The 19,625-nt window shown below is 38.2% G+C and overlaps 1 long non-coding RNA gene across 1 annotated transcript; it reads left to right on the forward strand.

The window, feature by feature from the left end:
* The first annotated feature begins 245 nt into the window (after positions 1–245).
* LOC103881577 lies at positions 246–5,739 on the forward strand. The gene is made up of 3 exons (XR_643073.4): positions 246–3,341; positions 5,229–5,332; positions 5,639–5,739. It is a non-coding gene; the product is annotated as an uncharacterized LOC103881577 (long non-coding RNA).
* Positions 5,740–19,625: the final 13,886 nt, after the last annotated feature.

Consider the following 19,625-nt stretch of genomic DNA (forward strand, 5'->3'; position numbering starts at 1 on the left):
TGAGAAATAAGTGCCATGTACTAAAAGAAGCCTAAAAATGGTGGCACGAGTTTCTTAAAATGGCTGAAATCTCTCAAAATACTGAACATCTCATCAGACCATCAAGAGTTACGTTTTTATCACACATTATAAAATTCTAGGTATCCCAGTCTGGGCAATATGGGAAACCTCGTCTCTACAAAAAATGAAAAAAATTCAGGTGTAGTGGCGCGTGCCTATAGTCCCAGCTACTTGGTAGGCTGAGGCAGAGGTTACAGTGAGTCTTGATTTTGCCACTGCACTTCAGCCTGGATGATACAGCGAGACTCTGTCTCAAAAAAAAATTCTAGATATTTGAAAAATAAGATAGGGTGATGAATGTTTATCACCGGATATTAGGGTGTACTCAATGGTAAGTATAAAGGCAAACCAGCAATGAATAGGCTAGTTCAAAAGACGTATTATATTTCCAGATATTATGATAACAGTGATAAAGACTTGATGGTGAATAGGTACTTGGATAGCAGTACTGCAGAGGGTCAATTTGAGTAAGTCACCTGCACTACCCAAAGATGAATATTCTTTTTGAGAACAAAAGAATTCTAGTGATCATGGGGTAAGGATGCTGGAAGTTCATTCCTGAAAATTTATATGTACCAAGTAGTTGTTTTCTGTTCTCCCATTCTTCACTAAAACTGTCCTTATCAAGAACACCACTGATGTCCATCTTGTACAAATCAGTTTCATTCTCAGACTCTCACTTACTCTAATTCTCAGAGGCATTTAATGCAATTGATCACTACCATCATCTGGAAACACTTTCTTGGCTTGGTTACTAGAACAACAGTACATGCCTGGTTTTCCTTCTTCCTTACTGGAAGTTCATTGTCCATCTCCTATTTAGCTCCTTATCAAAATCCTGACCTTTGACATTTGAGTGTTCTTAAATACACTGTGTAGATTCTGATATCTGAATGAACCAGATACTCTGCTATGTACACTCTAATGAGGACAGGGACTATGTGTGTCTGGTTCACTGCACAATGTCTAATACATGGTGGACATTCAAATATTTGTTGGAGGAATGAACGAATACTAGAACAACATATGCAGTTTGAATAGATAAGTGTAAGTATAATGAGGATGATCTGGATATTAAATAGTCCCTAACATTATTTCATTGAGGTAGGTTTTAAATATTAGAATCCTGACCTTTTTAGAACATGAAATTGAGATGTAGACAAGTCAAGTAACTTGCCCAAGAACACACAACTACAAAGTGTCAGAGCTGGGACGTCTCCTGCTGTGCTAGTCCAAGGTCATGCTCTTGACTCAGGGCTATACTTATTGATAAATACAAGAGAAAAATGAGGAATAGGAACCCGAGTCCAGCTTACGTTTCTCCTGGTCCTCTGCTACAACTGAAGCTGATGTTTTCTGATGGTAGCAGGACTACAAATACTAGTTGTTTTTTGTTTTTGTTTTGTTTTGTTTTACATTCAGAAAGAACAGGATTGTGTTCTCATCTGTAAAATAGAAATGAAAATGCTACCAATCTACCTTCTTTTGATGGTAATTTAAGGCTAAAATAAGATAATCAATATGCCACATATAAGTCACAATACCAAAATCATGGGGGATCTTCATGTATTAATTATTACTACTGGGAGGTACTAAAAGAAGATCTGAAGTGGAGAGAAAAAATTTCCTTACTGATTAGAGAAGCAGGAAGAAGGCAGTCAAGAAGGAGCTAGAACATTCCTTACTGACCTAACTCAGGAAAATCAAAAAGGCAATATTCCGTGGTTCCCCTGTAACAGATAACGAGCACCCACTACACAATTAAAGAATTAAAAGTTCATTGACTTAGCCATACTACATCTTCTTTTAAAACAAAAATCAGAAAGACAAAAATCTGCTGATGCTGTGAAATAAAACTGGTGATTCTGCAGTCAATTTGTTTTGTACCTGTGTGGTTTTACCTTCCACTGACCCACCGAGACATTACAATTAGTGTATCCTAGGGATGATTGGAGATAAAGTAGGCAGAGGAAATTAGGTTAATGAGGAAGCATAGAGAAAGGCAATCGTGGGACCTCCTGTTCTTCAGAATATACAGGTCTTTAAACTGTAATCAGGTAGCACAGTTAGGAATATTCTCAAAATTCACTTTCACCACTGGATTCCAGCTTGTAATATTCAATGGCTATAGAAAATGATGATCAGAATGGACTTAAATTCTGAAACTTCACTTAGAAATTTTATTCAGGGTATCTTCTCCCTTTGTTGGCAATATAGCCATCACATCTCCATTAGGGAGAGATACCCAGGTTTCTCGGTCACACTTCTCCACTGTGAGTGTCACACAAGACATTTCACTCAGTTAACAAAAATATTTCCTAAATGAAAGGATGCAGATGGCTGACTGGGTTGAGCTTTGGAGTCACTCAGATCAATATTTAAATCTCAGTTCAGGTACTTAGCAAATAGAAGACAGCCCCAGCCTCAATATGCTCATTATTTAGATGGATAGAGTCCTCACAAGGTAGTTTTAAAGATCCCATGATCATTTACTTAAAGTAATTAGATTGCTGGCACAGTTTTCAATAAAGCATGGCCGCTATTATCAAAGTTGCTAATCACTGAAATGGCAATACCAAAATTGGCTGTAATTTCATTTTCACTGGTTTTTGATTGTTTGTAAAAAGAGAGATCTATATTTGTGTTTAGAGATAACCTATTCTAGAGATTTAGGAACCTATCCAACAACCACTTTGTCTTTTGCGCTGCTATAGCAGAATGACTGAGACTGGGTAATTTATAATGCACAGAAATGTATTGGCTCACAATCCTGGAGGATGGGAAGTCCAAGGTCAAGATGCCAGCATTTGGCAAGGACCTTCTTGCTGCATCCACAAGTGTGGAAGAAGAGGGTGCAAGAAGGGGCTGAACTTGCCCTTTTATGATGGTACTGATCCCACCCATGATCTGAGAACCCTCGTGACCTAACCCTTACAGGTCAACGGTACTTACATTTTAACATGAGTTTTCAAACCATAAAACACCTCCAAGGTGGTTTTTAACTTTAATTATTAATTAATGGGTCCAAGGAACAATTGCTAAGCATTTACTATGTGCTAAGATGAATGAGTGATTCATGCTTTTCTTCATTTCAAAATCTCCCCATTGCTTTAGTCTCTGGAGATCAGCCCTCATGGTGCATATAATTGAGTGATGGATAGCAAGGCCATATGAAGTTGAAGAGACATGAATAAGAAATGTGACGTGGTTCATGATGACTGAAGGGAAGAATAGCTGCTAATAAATTTGCAGTCAGATCATGGAAGGCTTTAAACAATGAGGTAAAATATTTGGACTTCATTCAACCCTTTTGGAGAGAAATGTCAAAAACATTAACCCCATATTGAAGTTAAAAACAAAGCTAGAAGTCTTGTTGTAGATAACAAACTGACTCAAGGAACACACATATTGTTAAGACTGGAAGAATGACATTTTAAGTTCTTTCTAATAGTGTTTGAAATATATTAGAAGGAAAGAAATCTGGAACTAGGGACATAAAAGGTAGGAAGCTATTTCAATAGCTCAAGAGTGAGGTAATAAGAGGCTAAACCAAGGCAGAAAAAAGACACATGAGATATGCTGGGTGGTGCTCCACAACTCTTCATAACTTTGGGCTAACTCCTTTAAAGCCAGGGGATTTGGTGAAATAAAAAAATGGAAATCCACATCTGTCTCAACATTTGTACTTTCAGAGGTATAAATGTTTCCGTTTTAAAATTATACACGAAACAAATAAGTTAATCTGGCATACTGTCGTGCTAGCCAAAAATGTGTGTGAGCAGTTTCGTAAACTGTGCTTTCTTTTCCATTCTAGCATTATTCTGTCTGTCTTTCTCCATGTTGCCCTTGTCTTTCTCAAGGATTTTCAGTTAACTCCTACCTTAAAATTTAGATCAGTTGGCAAGTATGAAACCCCTGTCATAGCTGCAACCAGCAAGACATATTCTTCTGACTTTGAATCTGGCCCATTTTTGTGTGATGACACTTTCCTAAAGAGAATAATATTATATCTGTGAGAAAAAGTCCTATGTGTGACTTTTCATTATAAAAATATCCACTGAGTACATAACATTACTCAAGAAAACAAGAAAGTGTACAGAACAAGGAAACAACTAAAAGGGCAGCAAGACAAGACGAATGTTTCCTAGTCAAAACATGAGAATACATTTTGTTATCTGCGAAATGTAGAAAGGTTATCCCAAGAGATATCTAAGGTTAAAAAATACCATGAGAGATACACTCACACACAATTATAGATAAATATACTAATAGAGACATATAAATACCAAATTCATCAGATTCACACTTCCCCAGTGGCTGCTCATTTGTATCCCAACCAACGCCACTCTATTATTCACTGGGTTATGAAAATCAGAGACCTGGGAAGCACACTTAACTTGTCTCTTCCCCTAATCTCCCATACCTATTTACTAAAAATCTTCTAGTTATATTCTACTAACTAAATTTCCCTTGCCCTTACCTAATTCCTTTGCCCTTACCTAATTTGTATAGGATAAAGTACAAACTCTTTAGTATGGCATAAAGGTCCATGAGATACAGCCACATTACAACCTTATCTCCTATCCTTCCCCCGCTATATACACATGTACTTGCTGTTCCCTCTGCTTTGAATGATTCCAAGAAGGAGCAAGGATCATTTCCTCTGAGAACTCTACAATGCTCCCTGCAGCCCAAGCCTACTTTCTTAAAGCACTTACTACTTATCCTCAATATTTTGTATAACTTACCTGCCTCTACCATTAGACTTAATGAGATTCTTGAAGTTAGAGATGCTGCTGCATCTATCACAATGAGAATCATCTGAAGCACGCACAAACACACACCATTTATTATCACTGTTAACATGACTTTGCGATTCAACTACCATCATTAGCATCTCTACTATTTCAAGAGACTTCTGCCCAGGAAGATTACCTTACAAGTGATAATACAGTATTGTTCATCCCTGGACCTTCTCTGAAATCCATCCATTCTTCACTAGAAAATATTGACCAGCAGTTTACACCCTGAGATTCTTTACATAATGAATGTAGATGAAATAAATGCATTTAAATGTATTACAATTATAGTAATGTAGTAGGGAATGGAGGAGACTTACTAATGAATAAAATGTACAAATTAAAGTACATTTTACTGTTTCTCTATAGTGTCTGACAATTATTCCCACTACTCAAAGCAAAGAGAATACCAAGACAATGAGAAGGAGAAAATCTTCACAATTTTCTGAGCTCTGTAAAGAAATGCTTTTCAGGTAAATCTTTGATCAAAACAAAGGCATGGTCAAAAATATCCTTAAACAGTCAATTCCTACACAGTGCTTGAGTCTATGCAACTATCAGGGACGTGGAAATTGATTGATGGTGATTTTTAATATACCAAAAATTTTTAGAACAAAAAATAACCACACATATGCTGATCTGCTTAAAATACAATACATGTTAGTATTTACTGGGCTTTCATTCATCTCACCTCCTTTTCTTCTTCTCCTCAATTCATTTTACATAATCTCTCACCCTTTGCTTACTTCTAATAATCTTTCTCTCTGCCCTGCTGCAAGCATGAACTACCATCAGAAAAATTGCTTATGCTAATATCCAGAATCTACAAGGACTTAAACAAATTTACAAGAAAAAATCAACCCCATCAAAAAGTGGGCTAAGGAAATGAACAGACACTTCTCAAAAGAAGACATTTATACAGCCAACAGACACATGAAAAAATACTCATCATCACTGGCCATCAGAGAAATGCAAATCAAAACCACAATGAGATATCATCTCACACCAGTTAGAATGGTGATCATTAAGAGGTCAGGAAACAACAGGTGCTGGAGAGGATGTGGAGAAATAGGAACACTTTTACACTGTTGGTGGGACTGTAAACTAATTCAACCATTGTGGAAGACAGTGTGGCAATTCCTCAAGGATCTAGAACTAGAAATACCATTTGACCCAGCCATCCCATTACTAGGTATATACCCAAAGGATTATAAATCATGCTGCTATAAAGACACATGGACATGTATATTTATCACGGCACTATTCACAATAGCAAAGACTTGGAACCAACCCAAATGTCCATCAATGATAAACTGGATTAAGAGAATGTGGCACATATATACCATGGAATACTATGCAGCCATAAAAAAGGATAAGCTCATGTCCTTTGTAGGGACATGGATGTAGCTGGAAACCATCATTCTGAGCAAACTATCGCAAGGACAGAAAACCAAACACCACATGTTCTCACTCATAGATGGGAATTGAACAATAAGAACACTTGGACACAGGGTGGGGAACATCACACACCGGGGCCTGTTGTGGGGTGGGGGGAAGTGGGGAGGGATAGTATTAGGAGACATACCTAATGTAAAGGACGATTTAATGGGTGCAGCACACCAACATGGCGCATGTATACATATGTAACAAACCTGCACCTTGTGCACATGTACCCTAGAACTTAAAGTATAATGATAATAATTTAAAAAAGAAAGAAAGAAAAATAGCCTATGAATTCAGCTTTCCCGTTGGTTAGTCTCTATAACCTTTTTGCTTTAACTGAAACTTGGCAGTGCCCTGAGAACACAACTTACCCTTGATCTTTCTCTCATACTCTATCTTGGTTGATTCCAGCGCTAGAGAGAAAAAATGCACAAGATGAGCTTGGAATATCTTGTCATACACATAACAAAGAAGATAGTGAAGACACCCAAGGACATATTAGAAGGACCCAGGAGCTAACTTAGAGAGGCTTCCAGTGGTCAAAGATAGGAACATTTTGGCATCATTAAGAATAACACTACGATGGCCAGGCGTGGTGGCTCATTCCTATAATCCCAGCATTTTAGGAGGCTGAGACAAGAAGATTACTGGAGCCCAGGAATTTGAGACCAGCCTGGGCAACATGGTGAAACCTCATCTTTATAAAAAATAAAAAATACTAGCTGGGCATGGTGGTGCACACCTATAGTCCCAGCTACTCAGGAGGCTGAGGCAGGAGGACTGCTTGAGTCCAGGAGGTTGAGTCCACAGTGAGATGTGATTGTGACACCGCACTCTGGTCTGGGTGACAGAGCAAGACCCTGTCTCAAAAATAAATAAAAAGAATCATACCTGCAACAGATTAAAGCACAACAAATATGTTTAAGTATGTGAGTTCCTAACTATGCTAAAAATTATTGGGGGATGCTAGGGAATCATCTTATTATTTTGAAAACATGATTTTGAAACAATCACGTATTTACATGAACTGTAACACTGTTCTATTAAATAGGAGATGAAGGAAAATTTCTGTTTGTAAAAATGTTCTAAGGGATTTCCAATCTCAGCCATGCATGATGAAGTAGCTGGTATTGAACTAACCCTTCTGCCAAAAGCAACTATAAAAGCTGGTTGACATATACAAATCAACTGTTTGAAGGCATTGGCAAACAAACAGTACAAGCCGGACTTTCTCAGTTCCTGAAAGAAGGAAAGCACATATGGTGAGGTCTATATTCATGCTATGACTTTTTTCTGAGAGCATTTTTCAAATCATGACGAAGGGGAATACAGCTCAAACTGAAAGTAACAGTCTTACTGGACTGAAGGGAGACAGGTCTGAGTTCAGAGCGGCCAATGTGGCTTGGAATTGAGTCTCAAAATTTCAAATAATAAATAAATTGAGAGAAGGATACAAAAATCTTCATTCAAATTCCTCAAGTCATGTTACCAATGCTAGCACAAATAGTGACAGGTGGGCAAATGGAGTTAAATTGTTGAGCGTTCTTATATTTGACAGTAACTGGTGAAATTACTAATTTAAGACTGCAATAAGATATGGATGAATATATTACAATTATATGGAAAGCACTAAAAGAATTTTCTTAAATGTGTAACTAAAAAAACTGATAGAGGGAATGTGGAAGAATAAATGACACTGATTAATCCAAAATAATTCAAGAAGGGAAAAGTAAAATATCAAGGACAGATAGGACATATAGAAAACAAATAGCAAGTTGGTAGACTTAAATCCAACTATATTAGTAGTTATATGAGATATAAATGGACCAAAGGCTTCAATTAAAAGACAGAGACTGTCATACTAAATTACAAAAACAAAAAACAAACAAAAAAAAAACGAACAATAACCAGCCTGGGCAACATAGCAAAACTTCATCTCTACAAAAAATATATTAAAATTAGCTGGACATGGTGGCATGCACCTGTAGTCCCAGCTTCTTGGTGGGGCTGAGGTGGGAGGATCATTTGCACCCAGGAGGTCAAGGCTGCAGTGAGCTGTGTTCACGCCACTGTACTCCAACCTGGGTGACAAAGTGAGACCCTGTCTCAAAAAAAAAAAAGAAAAAAAAAATCCACTATATGCTGTTTACAAGAGACACGCTTTAAATACAAGGGCACAGAAAATTTGAAAGTAAAAACATATACCATGGAATAGTATAGAAAATATATATACCATGCAGAAACTAAACAGGAGGAAGCTAGCATAATTTTATTAATACCAAGTAAAGCAGACTTTAAGATAAGTGTATTAGTCCAATCTCAGCCTGCTATAAAGAACTGCCCAAGACTGGGTAAGTGTAAAGAAAAGAGGTTTAATTGACTCACAGTTCTGCATGGCTGGGAAGGCCTCAGGAAACTTACAACCATGGCAGAAGGGGAAGTAAACATGTCCTTTTTCACATAGTGGCTGGAGAGAGAAGTAGGAAAAATCCCCTTATAAAACTATCAGATCTCATAAGAACTCACTTGTTATCATGAGTACAGCATGGGAGAACCGCCCCCATGATCTAATCACCTCCCACAAATTCCCTCCCCCAACACATGGGGATTATAATTCAGATTACATTTCAAGATGAGATTTTGGGTGGGTGCACAGTCAAATCATATCAATAAGTGTTACTGGAAATAGTCAAAATGATAAATAGGAAAATAAAACATTCCTAAATTTGTATCACCTAATACAGTATATAAAGAGAAGTGACAAATCCACAATCATACTTGGAAATGTTACAATCACTGACAGAACAAGCAGACAGAAAATTCAAAAAATCAGTAAGAATATAGAAAATTTGAACAATATAATCAACCATCTTAACCTAATTGACATATAGACAACACTATAGCCAACAACTGCAAAGTGCACATTTTTTCCAAGTGCACTTAGACATTTACCAAAATAAACCAAAGCAAATCTAAACAAATTGCAAAGAATTGAGTATGTTCTCATAGAGTATGTTCTCTGACCAGAGTGGGATTAGACTAAAGGATGGGGACATAAAGATACTAGAAAAATTCCTAAATGTTTGGAAATTAGCAATATACTTTTAAATAATCTATTAAAAAGAGGGGGGGGAAATGCAATGGAAGTCACAAAAACAGTGCCGGTTCTTACAAATCACTTTTACAAGTTGATATGCTTTTGAATTATCCATTTCATAAAACAGATTTTGGAAAGCTTCAGAGGAAGCTTACGGTCTTACTCCATTTCTCTAACCTTTATTTTTTCCAATTATAATTCCAGCAATTACTAGACTTATGTTTTTAAAGAACTGTGAAGGGTCTGTCTGATATTTTTTCTACTTGCTACCTAAGAAGTTAGCCTATCACAATTTTAAGGATGCTAGAAGAAGGCTCAAGACTCCTGGGTCAGAGCTAAAGAAATTTATTTCTTACAACACAGCAAGCAGCATGAGCTTCAAGTTTTTCATTGGTTTCCATGTCTTCCAAATCTCATGGAAGTGATATGGTGCATCTCAGATGGATGCAGCTCACTAGGGTGACCACCTCCCCCGTTTACCTAAGACCAAAGGGTTTCCTAATATTCAAGATTTACTGTACTGTAAGCAGGAAAGTCTCAGGCAAACTCTGACAAGTTGGTCAACCTGTACACACAAGACTTATATAAAAGCTGAGATTCCCTGAGCTTAGGAGATAGCAAACTTTTCAAGGGACTGCCAGTAACTTGCCCATCCTTTGCAATGGAAAGAGACATTATCTTTATTATCGTAAATAGCAAGCAAATCTGTCCTTTGCCTTGGAGGGAGACATTATCTTTATCTTCCAAAACTGTTTCCATGCAAACACACTTGAAAAGACATTTCAGAATAAAAGCTGTCAATGTATCTGCTCTGAAGATGTACAGAAATGCAAAAGATCTGTGGAAAATTGTTTCCCAACAATATTTTTATAAAATTACAGTACAATTATAGCACACTCATCTCTGTACTAATCTGTATCCTGACTTAGAAGATGAAAATCCTATACTCTTCTAAATTGTCACCAAGTTTCCTTTCTTAATAATCCAATACAAAATGTTTGCTCATTATTTTTAATAGGAAGTTTGTGAAAGGCATCTAAGTATGCTGAAAGAGGTCATCTATCTCTCAAGAATAAGTTGCTATTTTGTCTCAGCAGCAAATATTTAACAAAGAAAAAGATATTTTCTACTGTCACAATCATCCAAGGACGTGCTTACTAAATCCTTCCCTTGGCATCTAGCAAAAGAGGTCAGGGTCTGTGAATAAGGCAAGGGAATTTAGGAGTAGGAGGAGTAAAACAGAAAACAAAACCAAAATAAACAAACAAAAAAACCCCATGTTCCTTTTGGTAAATGAAGCATATACTAGGAGATCAAACTAATCTGGACTTTATGGAAATGTGTGCAGTCAATTTCCTTGGAATTCATCAGCCTGTAGGTCCTAGTCATTCATGTTGACTGTAATAATACAAATTTCAGTGTTCTTTTTCCCCACCCAGGAGAATTTCTAGGAATTCCTAGGGGAGGTTTCACAAGCACTCAAGTCTGTTCTTATCATTCGCCATCTTTTACCACTGGGCAAACACTGCATACCGTGAAGTCTCTGGCATGCTGAGGCCTTCCACCACAGCTAAGGCCTGGGTCCCACAAAATACAAAGCCTCATCACATCGTGTTACTGCATTAACTTTCTATTGCTGCGTAGAAAACTACCACAAACATAGTGACTTGAAGTAACACAAATTATCTCACACTTCTGTAGCTCAGAATTCTGGCATAGCTCAACTGAGTTCTCTGCTTAGGGTCTCTCAAGGCTGACATGAGATATTCACTTAGCTGGACTTTTTAATATGGAGGCCCTAGGAAGGAAATCTGCTTCCAAACTCATTCAAGTTGTTGGCCAAATATGGACATAGGTCTACGTTTCTCTGCTGGCTATAGCCAGGAGCCACTCTCAGCTCTTTAAGACCACCTGCATTCTGTGGCACAACCTGCTCTCCCGAGTCTTCAAGCCAGCAATAGCGCATCACCTCCCTGTCACGTTTTCAATCTCTGACTTCCTCTTCTGATCCTACAGAAAACGCTCTGCCTTAAAAGGAGTCATCTGATTAGATCAGGCCCACCTGGATTGTCACCATACTTTAAGGTCAATTAATTCACTTGAGACTTTAATTATATCTGCAAAATCCCTTCAAAGAAGTACCTGGATTTGTATTTGAATGAATAAGCAGAGGTCAGAAGTCTTGGGCACGGGTGCGTCTTTAGAATCCTGCCTCCCAGTTACTGTGTGAAGAGCCTCTTTCATCTCTGCTTCCCACTATTTCAGAGAGGTCCAGTAAAGCATTGTTTGTGTACTTATATGTAAGAATTTTTCGAAGATCAGATCTTTGGAGATTTACATATAGACCCATTGCTCTCCACAGTATTTCAACCAAAACATAATGGGGTCTTTGCTACAAGTCAAATGAAAGTGCAAAGGTTGATGCTACATACAGAATTGCACAACCACAAAGATAACTAACGCTTTATCACAGATTAGGACAAATACTTTCTCGGAAATATCAGTCCTTCAGGAAAATTCTTTTGGGGAGATGGCCTTACCAGCACACCAGGCATGCCCAGACCTGTCTGAATTCCAGTTAAGTCTACAGCCTGTTCTCTTACTCCATTTACATACTATTGATAAGGAATCTCCAAGCTTCCTGTCTCAGAGAACATTGAGCACTCTGAGCTGCTTCTCTCCGAGGAACACAGAGAGCATGTTTCTTGCTCAGCAGCTAAATGTCTGACTTGTCATTTGAGACAAATGGGGATTTATGCTTCCCTCGTTTATGCGCCTCCTCAAACGACAAGCCTCAGACTTTTTGTGCTTGGAAAGAGCAAGGGTAAAGTACCAATTAACCAAACACAGTGCCAGAAAGGACAGGTAGAGAACTATTCCGTGTCATTTCTGTAAGAAGGTCTGCAGGACCAGAGTTAAGTAAAAAAATTAGGCCTTGTTTTCTAAATATAGCATGGAGAATAGCAGAATCAAAACAGGAATGGCATTTGCATTATGGGAAGGAATGATTTAGTCCCTTCCTTTTACTTTTTTCATCCAGTTTGCTTTAAACACACAGCTCAACTGTGAACTGCCTGAACTGTGAAGAAGGCAGACAGAAATGCAAGTGGGAAAAAAGGCCACCAACCAATCTTTAGTATTTTTTGACTTTGATTGGCCACTGGTGTCGGATAAAATCACCCTTGCCGGAAAGTAACTTCAAAAAGCAGGACATAGCACTAGTACTCAGGCTACATAATATGTGTCGTATATTTTTTTCAAAGTCTAAGATCCACATAATGCTGTTCATTGTTTGGCAAAAACAAAAAAGTTAGATTTTGTGTCTTGACTTCTGAAAAAATGTGGAAAACAGCCAAACAGATTGGTCAGTGTACTGCACGTTTTTAGGGAGTTCTTCTATTAAGCCACCCATTCAATAGACAGTTAATAAAATCAGCCAACAAAGGCAATGAAGAATTTAATTTCAGAATTTTATTTTCCTTTTATGAGTCTCAAGATAATTTATGTAGAAGAGAATGATGGGCATGAGGAGAGATACCTTCCAGGTTTATATTCAACTCCCCCTCAAAACTAAGGACTCTGAGCAACAACCAGGTTATATGTTTATGCTTAACCAAGGAAAAATGATAGAATCTCCTATAAGAGATACAATAATCCTATAATAATTGTCTATTTCTAACTGTGGTTTCAAATCAGAACAAAAATGAAAAATAAAGTAAGTGGATACATGGGGAAAAGGAGAGGCTATTTCCTGTCTATGAAGAATTAAGGTAATGAATTTTTACAAGAAGAAAGTTGACATTGAATCTAAATTATTGGAAGACAAGTATATATAAATCATTTCCATATTTGTACTTAGCCAGCCATGGCTTCCAAAAAATATGTGCAAGTATTAAAATTCAGGTAAAACAAGAAGTAATAACCCAAATCACTTAAATCTTAGCTTCTGTTAACCATGGATAAAGATGTAAATAGTGCTTAATTGCTGAAAACTACAAAAAGAGCTTTGAGATATAACGGTAAGTGTTGGGACTAGAAGTCACATAGACTTATGTTTGGTGCCTAATTCTGCCCTTTTTGTGACTGTGTGGCTATAGGCATTTTTCTTAACTTCTCTGAGCCTCAGTTTCCTTGCCTATAAGGTATAAAGAAAACCTTTCTTGTTTTTCTACTGCGTGTGTCTTCCATGGCCCCCTTTCTTCATTCCTCCTATTCTGAGATAACGTGGCAGAGACTGACTACGTATTCCTCAAACCTGTTTCTTATTTCTGGGCCAGCAGCTGAATGATAGTGTCCAATAGTCGTGCATCCAGGTGGCCCATATGACAGGCCTCTCTGACAGAACAGAAGCAGAAGTTATGTGTCTCATCCAGTCTGGGGCAGTTTCTTTTCCCCTCACAGGGTAATCCTGGAGGCCACATTTTGAAGATGGCAGAAATACTACACAGAAAGCCTAGATCCTTGGGTCACTATTTGGAAGAGAGCTGCTTGACCAGGAACATGTGTAATTGACTCTGCCTATGTGGAAAATAAATTTACACTATTATAAGCCGCTGAGATTTGGGGGTTGTTTGTTACAGCCGTATTATTTACCCTGCCACTGAAATTGGTACTTCGAAGTGGAGCATTGCTATAATAAAAACGTGAAATATGTGTCACTAGCTTGGCACTTGGGCAGTGAAGAGCAAGAACACAGCGATAATAGGCAGAATGCCTGGAGAGTCATACCATACAGTGACATAGTATCTGTTAAAATTGTCATCTGCCATCAAATGGAAGGCGTACTACATACCTACTTAGCAAGTAGGTTTACGGGGAGAGGCTGGGAAACGGAGAACGAATAGTGTGCGTTGGTTGTTGCTGACCGCTGGCAGCAAAGTATTACAAGAAAAAAGCACAGGAAAGGACTGGCCAGTTTGGGGAAAGATGTTAAAGGGAATGAGGAGTACAGAAAGTCAAGGGCTTGCTGGGTGGAAAAGTCAACTATTTCTTAACTTGAAATCATAGAAGATGATATTTAAAAACAGAGACGAAGCCTAGAGGGAAGCCTAGTACCCTCTTGGATAGAATGACAGTCTTTCAGCAAAAACATATTAAGACTGTGGTGTTCCCACTCGAGCCTGGCAGCTTCAGGGTTGCCATCATTAAGTTGAGTATGTGAGACAGGGATCTGAAGAAGCAAAGTAAAGCACCCTTGAGAACTATTTCTAGGAAGGTACTTTGGGTTTGGTAAATACATGAAAATGAGTCAGTAGAAAGCTGCTAAATTTCTTTGAAAAATACATTGCCCAGTACCAGAAGTCTGAATTAAAATGTCAGACTTTTAAGACTTACAAAAAGCTTGAGTCTTTAACTTCCATGAACAAATAAAGTTAGGAAAGCTGTATAACTCCCAAAGAGGGCTTACTCTTAATACCCAGTTCAGAGAAAGCCATGGAAAATAATAAACTTGGAAGAAATTGCTAGAGATCAAAGCCAGGGGCCACAGAAAGCAACAGACTAAAAAAAAAAAAAAAAAAAAAAAAAAAAAAAAAATTCTCAAGGACAGTAGCAATTGGCACTAATCAAAGGACTTCTCCTACCCCAGAGTGGGAAATCCTCACAATGTTGACTAAGTGGAATTTCAGAATTGCCATAGCCTGATGATTTTCCTGTGTCTTTCATTCTGCTGATTTTTTAATGAGAATATTTACAGGCTGTCTTGTTCCTGTTTTACTAACTGTGTGTTGGGGATGGAGGGGAGCAAACGGATCACTGTCTTTTAGATCATGGGCTACGCAAGCACAAGGAGCCACATCTAGGACTAAAGGAGATAATTTCACATCACTTGAACATCTTGGACTTAGAGCTAGAAGCAGGGACTGACTGGATGAGATCTTGTGTTTTCCACTTAAGAAAGGGGCTTATATATTCTATGTGTGAGAGGAAGCATGAAATTGGTATTTGATGATCAAAAGGACAAACTATGACAGAAGCTTATAAGATACTCATCAAATGTTTTTTTTTTTTTTTCCTGGGGATACTGGTAAGCTACATTTCCAGCCCTCTTGTGTGTAAGATGGGGACATATGTCAAGTTCACACCAATGTAATGTGAGCAAAAGCGATGTGTCCCTTTCTGCCTGAGGCAGTTGAGAGCACAGGTGTCTTCTTCACACTATCCATCACTCTGAAGTGACAATAAAGGCCCTTGGTGAGGATATCAGAGCCATCTATGAAGGAGAGAAGGCCTGAGTCTCGGAGACAGCACTTGGAGGAGAGCTATCCAGGAAGACTGCCCAAAATCTGCATTAGACTCATGTGAATGAAATACCTTGTATTCTGCTAAGCCATAGAAATTAGCAAATTGTCCATTACTCTGTTAGTAGCCTCTCTAAAGAATAGCTCTGTGTCTCAAATAATCTGGCCCTCTTTTCCCATTAGAGTTGATGGCCTCAGTATGGTTACCTGACCAAATTCTCTTACCTAGGAATTTGGAGGTGTAACATGTACTAAATCAGTTTGCTAGGAAAAGCCAAGCTTTAAATTTATGTGGCACCTGGGGGCCCAAATGGTAAGTTAGTGTCAAAAGCGAGATTAAGTTGTAGAGAAACAGAAAATCCATGAAAAAATAGACAAAAAAAAGAAACCAAAAACAAGGTAAGTTTGCAGGGATAAGCAAGAGACAGATTAAATTAGCAGAGGAGAGCCATGAATATGCTGCGCCTTGTGTCGGCCATGGATATACGCTCCTTGAATCTCCCATTAAAAAAGAATTCAATCTCCCCTTACACAAGAATTTGCCAACCGCTGGCATCTCCAAGATATGCCTCAGCCTTCAGCTGAGGTTGTGTTCTTCCTGAGCAACTTTAGCCAATTACTGGGCACACTGTGGGTGTGAGGGCCTGGCCTTTAATGCCTCATGTGAGACTCCTCAAATGGCAATCTTTGCTCACAATCTTTGCCCATTGTTGGATTGGCTGAGACTTTGTCACGTCTGCATCATGGTTTGAGGTTCCCCCTGCCCTATCTGAGTTCTTCATTCTTTCCTTTCATGTCAGAGCAATAGCATGATATGAAGGTTTTTCCTGCCAACTCTTGCTTCCTCTCTGTTTTATCTTTCATAGGCATTTCTCCTCCAATAAACCTCTTGCACTTTCAAGTCCATTTCAGTGTTGGCTCTTCCATGCCAGAGGCTAAAGTCATTTTAAGATTTTTAGAGGTTCTAGGTATGAAAAAGATTGTGGTGTCTCTAACTGTAATTGTAAATATAAATAATATTTAATCATAAAATATATATGAAGCATTTCAACAAACTTCTGATTTTTTTCATAATGACTCCCCCAGTGATTCTTTTTTTTCAGACAGGGTCTCACTCTGTCACCCAAGCTGGAGTGCAGTGGCATAATAGTCACAGCTCACTGCAGCCTCAACCTCCTCAGCTCAAGCAATCCTTCCACCTCAGCGCCCCCAAGTAGCTGGGACTATAGGTACATGACACCATACCTGGCTAATTTTTTTTGTAATGTTTTGTAGAGATAGAGGCCTCTGTATGTTGCCCAGGATGATCTCGAACTCCTAGGCTCAAGTGATCCTTCCGCCTCAGACTCCCAAAGTGCTGGGATTACAGGCATGAGCCACCACACCCAGCCCCAATGTGTTTCTGCTTATTATTTTGAATTTGAAATTTCAAATCCTCCCAAAAAAAACTACCTCTATTTTTAATACATACTTATTACATCTTTTGGGTAATTCAGAACTGCCTAAGCCTCACTTTGAGTTCAATCTTCACCCTAGTGAAGTTAAACTCTGACATGGATTTGGGCTGGGAGAAGGGATTGAGCTTGCATTAGGTATTGCTGTGCAATAAATAATTAAACCATAAACTTGGCAGCTTAGGACAAACACATATTTATTATCTCACAGTTTGTATGGATTAGGAATCTGTGTATGTCTAAGGAATGTGCGCATGTCTAGCTGGGTCCTCTGTCTCAGGGTCTCTCCTCGGCTGTGTTCACAAAGCTGGGGTCTCATCTGAAGGCTGGATGGGGAAGGATCCACTTCCAAGCTCACTTAGTTGTTAGCAGTCAACAGGCTTTTGAACTGAAGGTCTCAGTTCCTCACTGGCTATTGACCAGAGGTTACCATCAATTCCTTGCTAAAGGGACCTCTTCAACCTGGCACCTTGCTTCATTAAAGCATTATGTGGAGAAATAAACAGGGAGAGTCAACTAGCAAGATGGAAGTCACAGTCTTTTGTAACTTGATCAGGGAAATGGTATGCCCTCAATGTTGCCAAGGAAGAGATCTCACGAGGCAATAAATATCAGGAGGTAAGTCTCATTGGGGCCATCTTAGAGGCTGCAAAATTTTTTAAAAACTTATTATATTGATTGGTTGAACATTTAAAATGCTAAAAGTTGAACAATTATTCTTGGTACACATTAATGCACTTTAATCAGTTTCTTTGCTTTTAACATCATGCATGGTATTTTTCTGAAGAATGTGTTTTTTAATGTAATATTTAAATCTTTTTAAATAAAATTACCTCCAATGTTCTTAAAGTTACATTTTGTGATGAATAAAATTGAAATAATTCTATTCTTCATTGGAAAAAAATGAAAAAGGAACAAATTTTAAACCAAATGAGACAGTGGCATAAACCAGGACCTCTCTAGGCAGACAGACCGAAAGATATAGATAGATAGATAGATAGAGAGATAGAGAGTCAGATTAGATAGATAGATAGATAGATAGATAGATAGATAGATAGATAGATAGATAGATGATAGATAGATAGATGCTATTGATTTCCCATGCAGATGTCAACCCTCCTCGTAACTGGAGGATATCATATTTCTCATGGTGAAACACTAGCAGCAAAAAGTAAGGGACATCAATTGTGAGAAAACAAATCACAATTGCACATCAAATGTCTGCTGACATTGGATCTGTGCTGTCTTCCAGTTGTGTCATCCTATTTTACTTCTTAAGAAATGAGGAAATTCCTATTTTGGGGCATTTTGCAGCCAACTCTCCCTTGAGGAAAACAAAGCTGCTAAGTAAGATTCCACCCAAAAAAGGGGAAAAGCATATATCCGAGAGACACATTTATATCCCCACACAAAATAATAGCATGAGCTGTGTTTTAGAGTAAATAGGGCGCTAAACCAAATTCACTTCTGTTAAATCAAAGCTTCCCCGAGAGCAAGTACATGGCCACATTGGGGAACCAGATCCAAGTTAGAGAAAGAGGAAATTTGATGACAATGACTGTTTCTTTTACCCTTCAGGGAAAAAAATCCAGGTAGAAAGCAGCTCTTCTCCAGTTCAGGTTGAAGAGTCCTTTCCTCCTGTCACATGTTTAGTTGTCCCCTGAGGTTAGTGGTGCAAGCTCACACTCGCCAGAAGATCCACACCAACACAGCCTAAAATGGTTACTTAGTTTCATTAAATCAGGTCACAGTGAAAAGGATAAGCTTTCATTATCCACGGAAGTGATCTTTGAATCCAGTATTTCTATTTTCTCAATATGATCTCGTAGCAGGAATTATTTCTCTCAAGAACCACAAGAGGGAGTATTCTTACCTCTTTGTCACTGTCCATCTCTGATACTGGATAGATAGTACCCTTTTGCTTTTTTTTTTTTTTTTAATGATAAGACATATTACTAAACAGCTTCATTTTTATTCATCTAAAATCTGAGTGATTATCTATGTGTCTTTCCTATGCATTATATCCAGGACATTTTCGTAACCAGTCATGAGAAAAGAGAAAGCAGACAGTATTTCATACTAGTTCTTTCTCTCACGTTTATTATCTGGGGATTGTGAAGGAGGATTTCTTTGTCAAGTTGTGTTCAGCAAGTGCAAGATAGCAATGGATGATTCTCCCTAACTAGGAGGAAAGGAATCATTTATCTGGAAATAATTATACCACTGCTTTGAGCTAACCTTCTGCCTCGTCTTTAAAAGGCTAAAAGCAAACCTCAAACATGATTCTGTCGATGTTCATCACATGCCTATAAGATAAAGAGGTGATAACTAATACTTTCTTCAATGACCAAAGTGCAGTACAAATCAGGAAAGTATCGATCTTATATAAGATACCACATTGACTGTGTCAGCCAAAGTAATGTAATCTGCTAAAGTAAGCAGCCCAAAATACCCACAAATTCACACACACACACACACACACACACACACACACACACACACACACACACACACACCATACACAAGGCTTATT

This window comes from Papio anubis, chromosome 2 (assembly GCF_008728515.1).
Source record: "Papio anubis isolate 15944 chromosome 2, Panubis1.0, whole genome shotgun sequence".
NCBI lineage: Eukaryota > Metazoa > Chordata > Mammalia > Primates > Cercopithecidae > Papio > Papio anubis.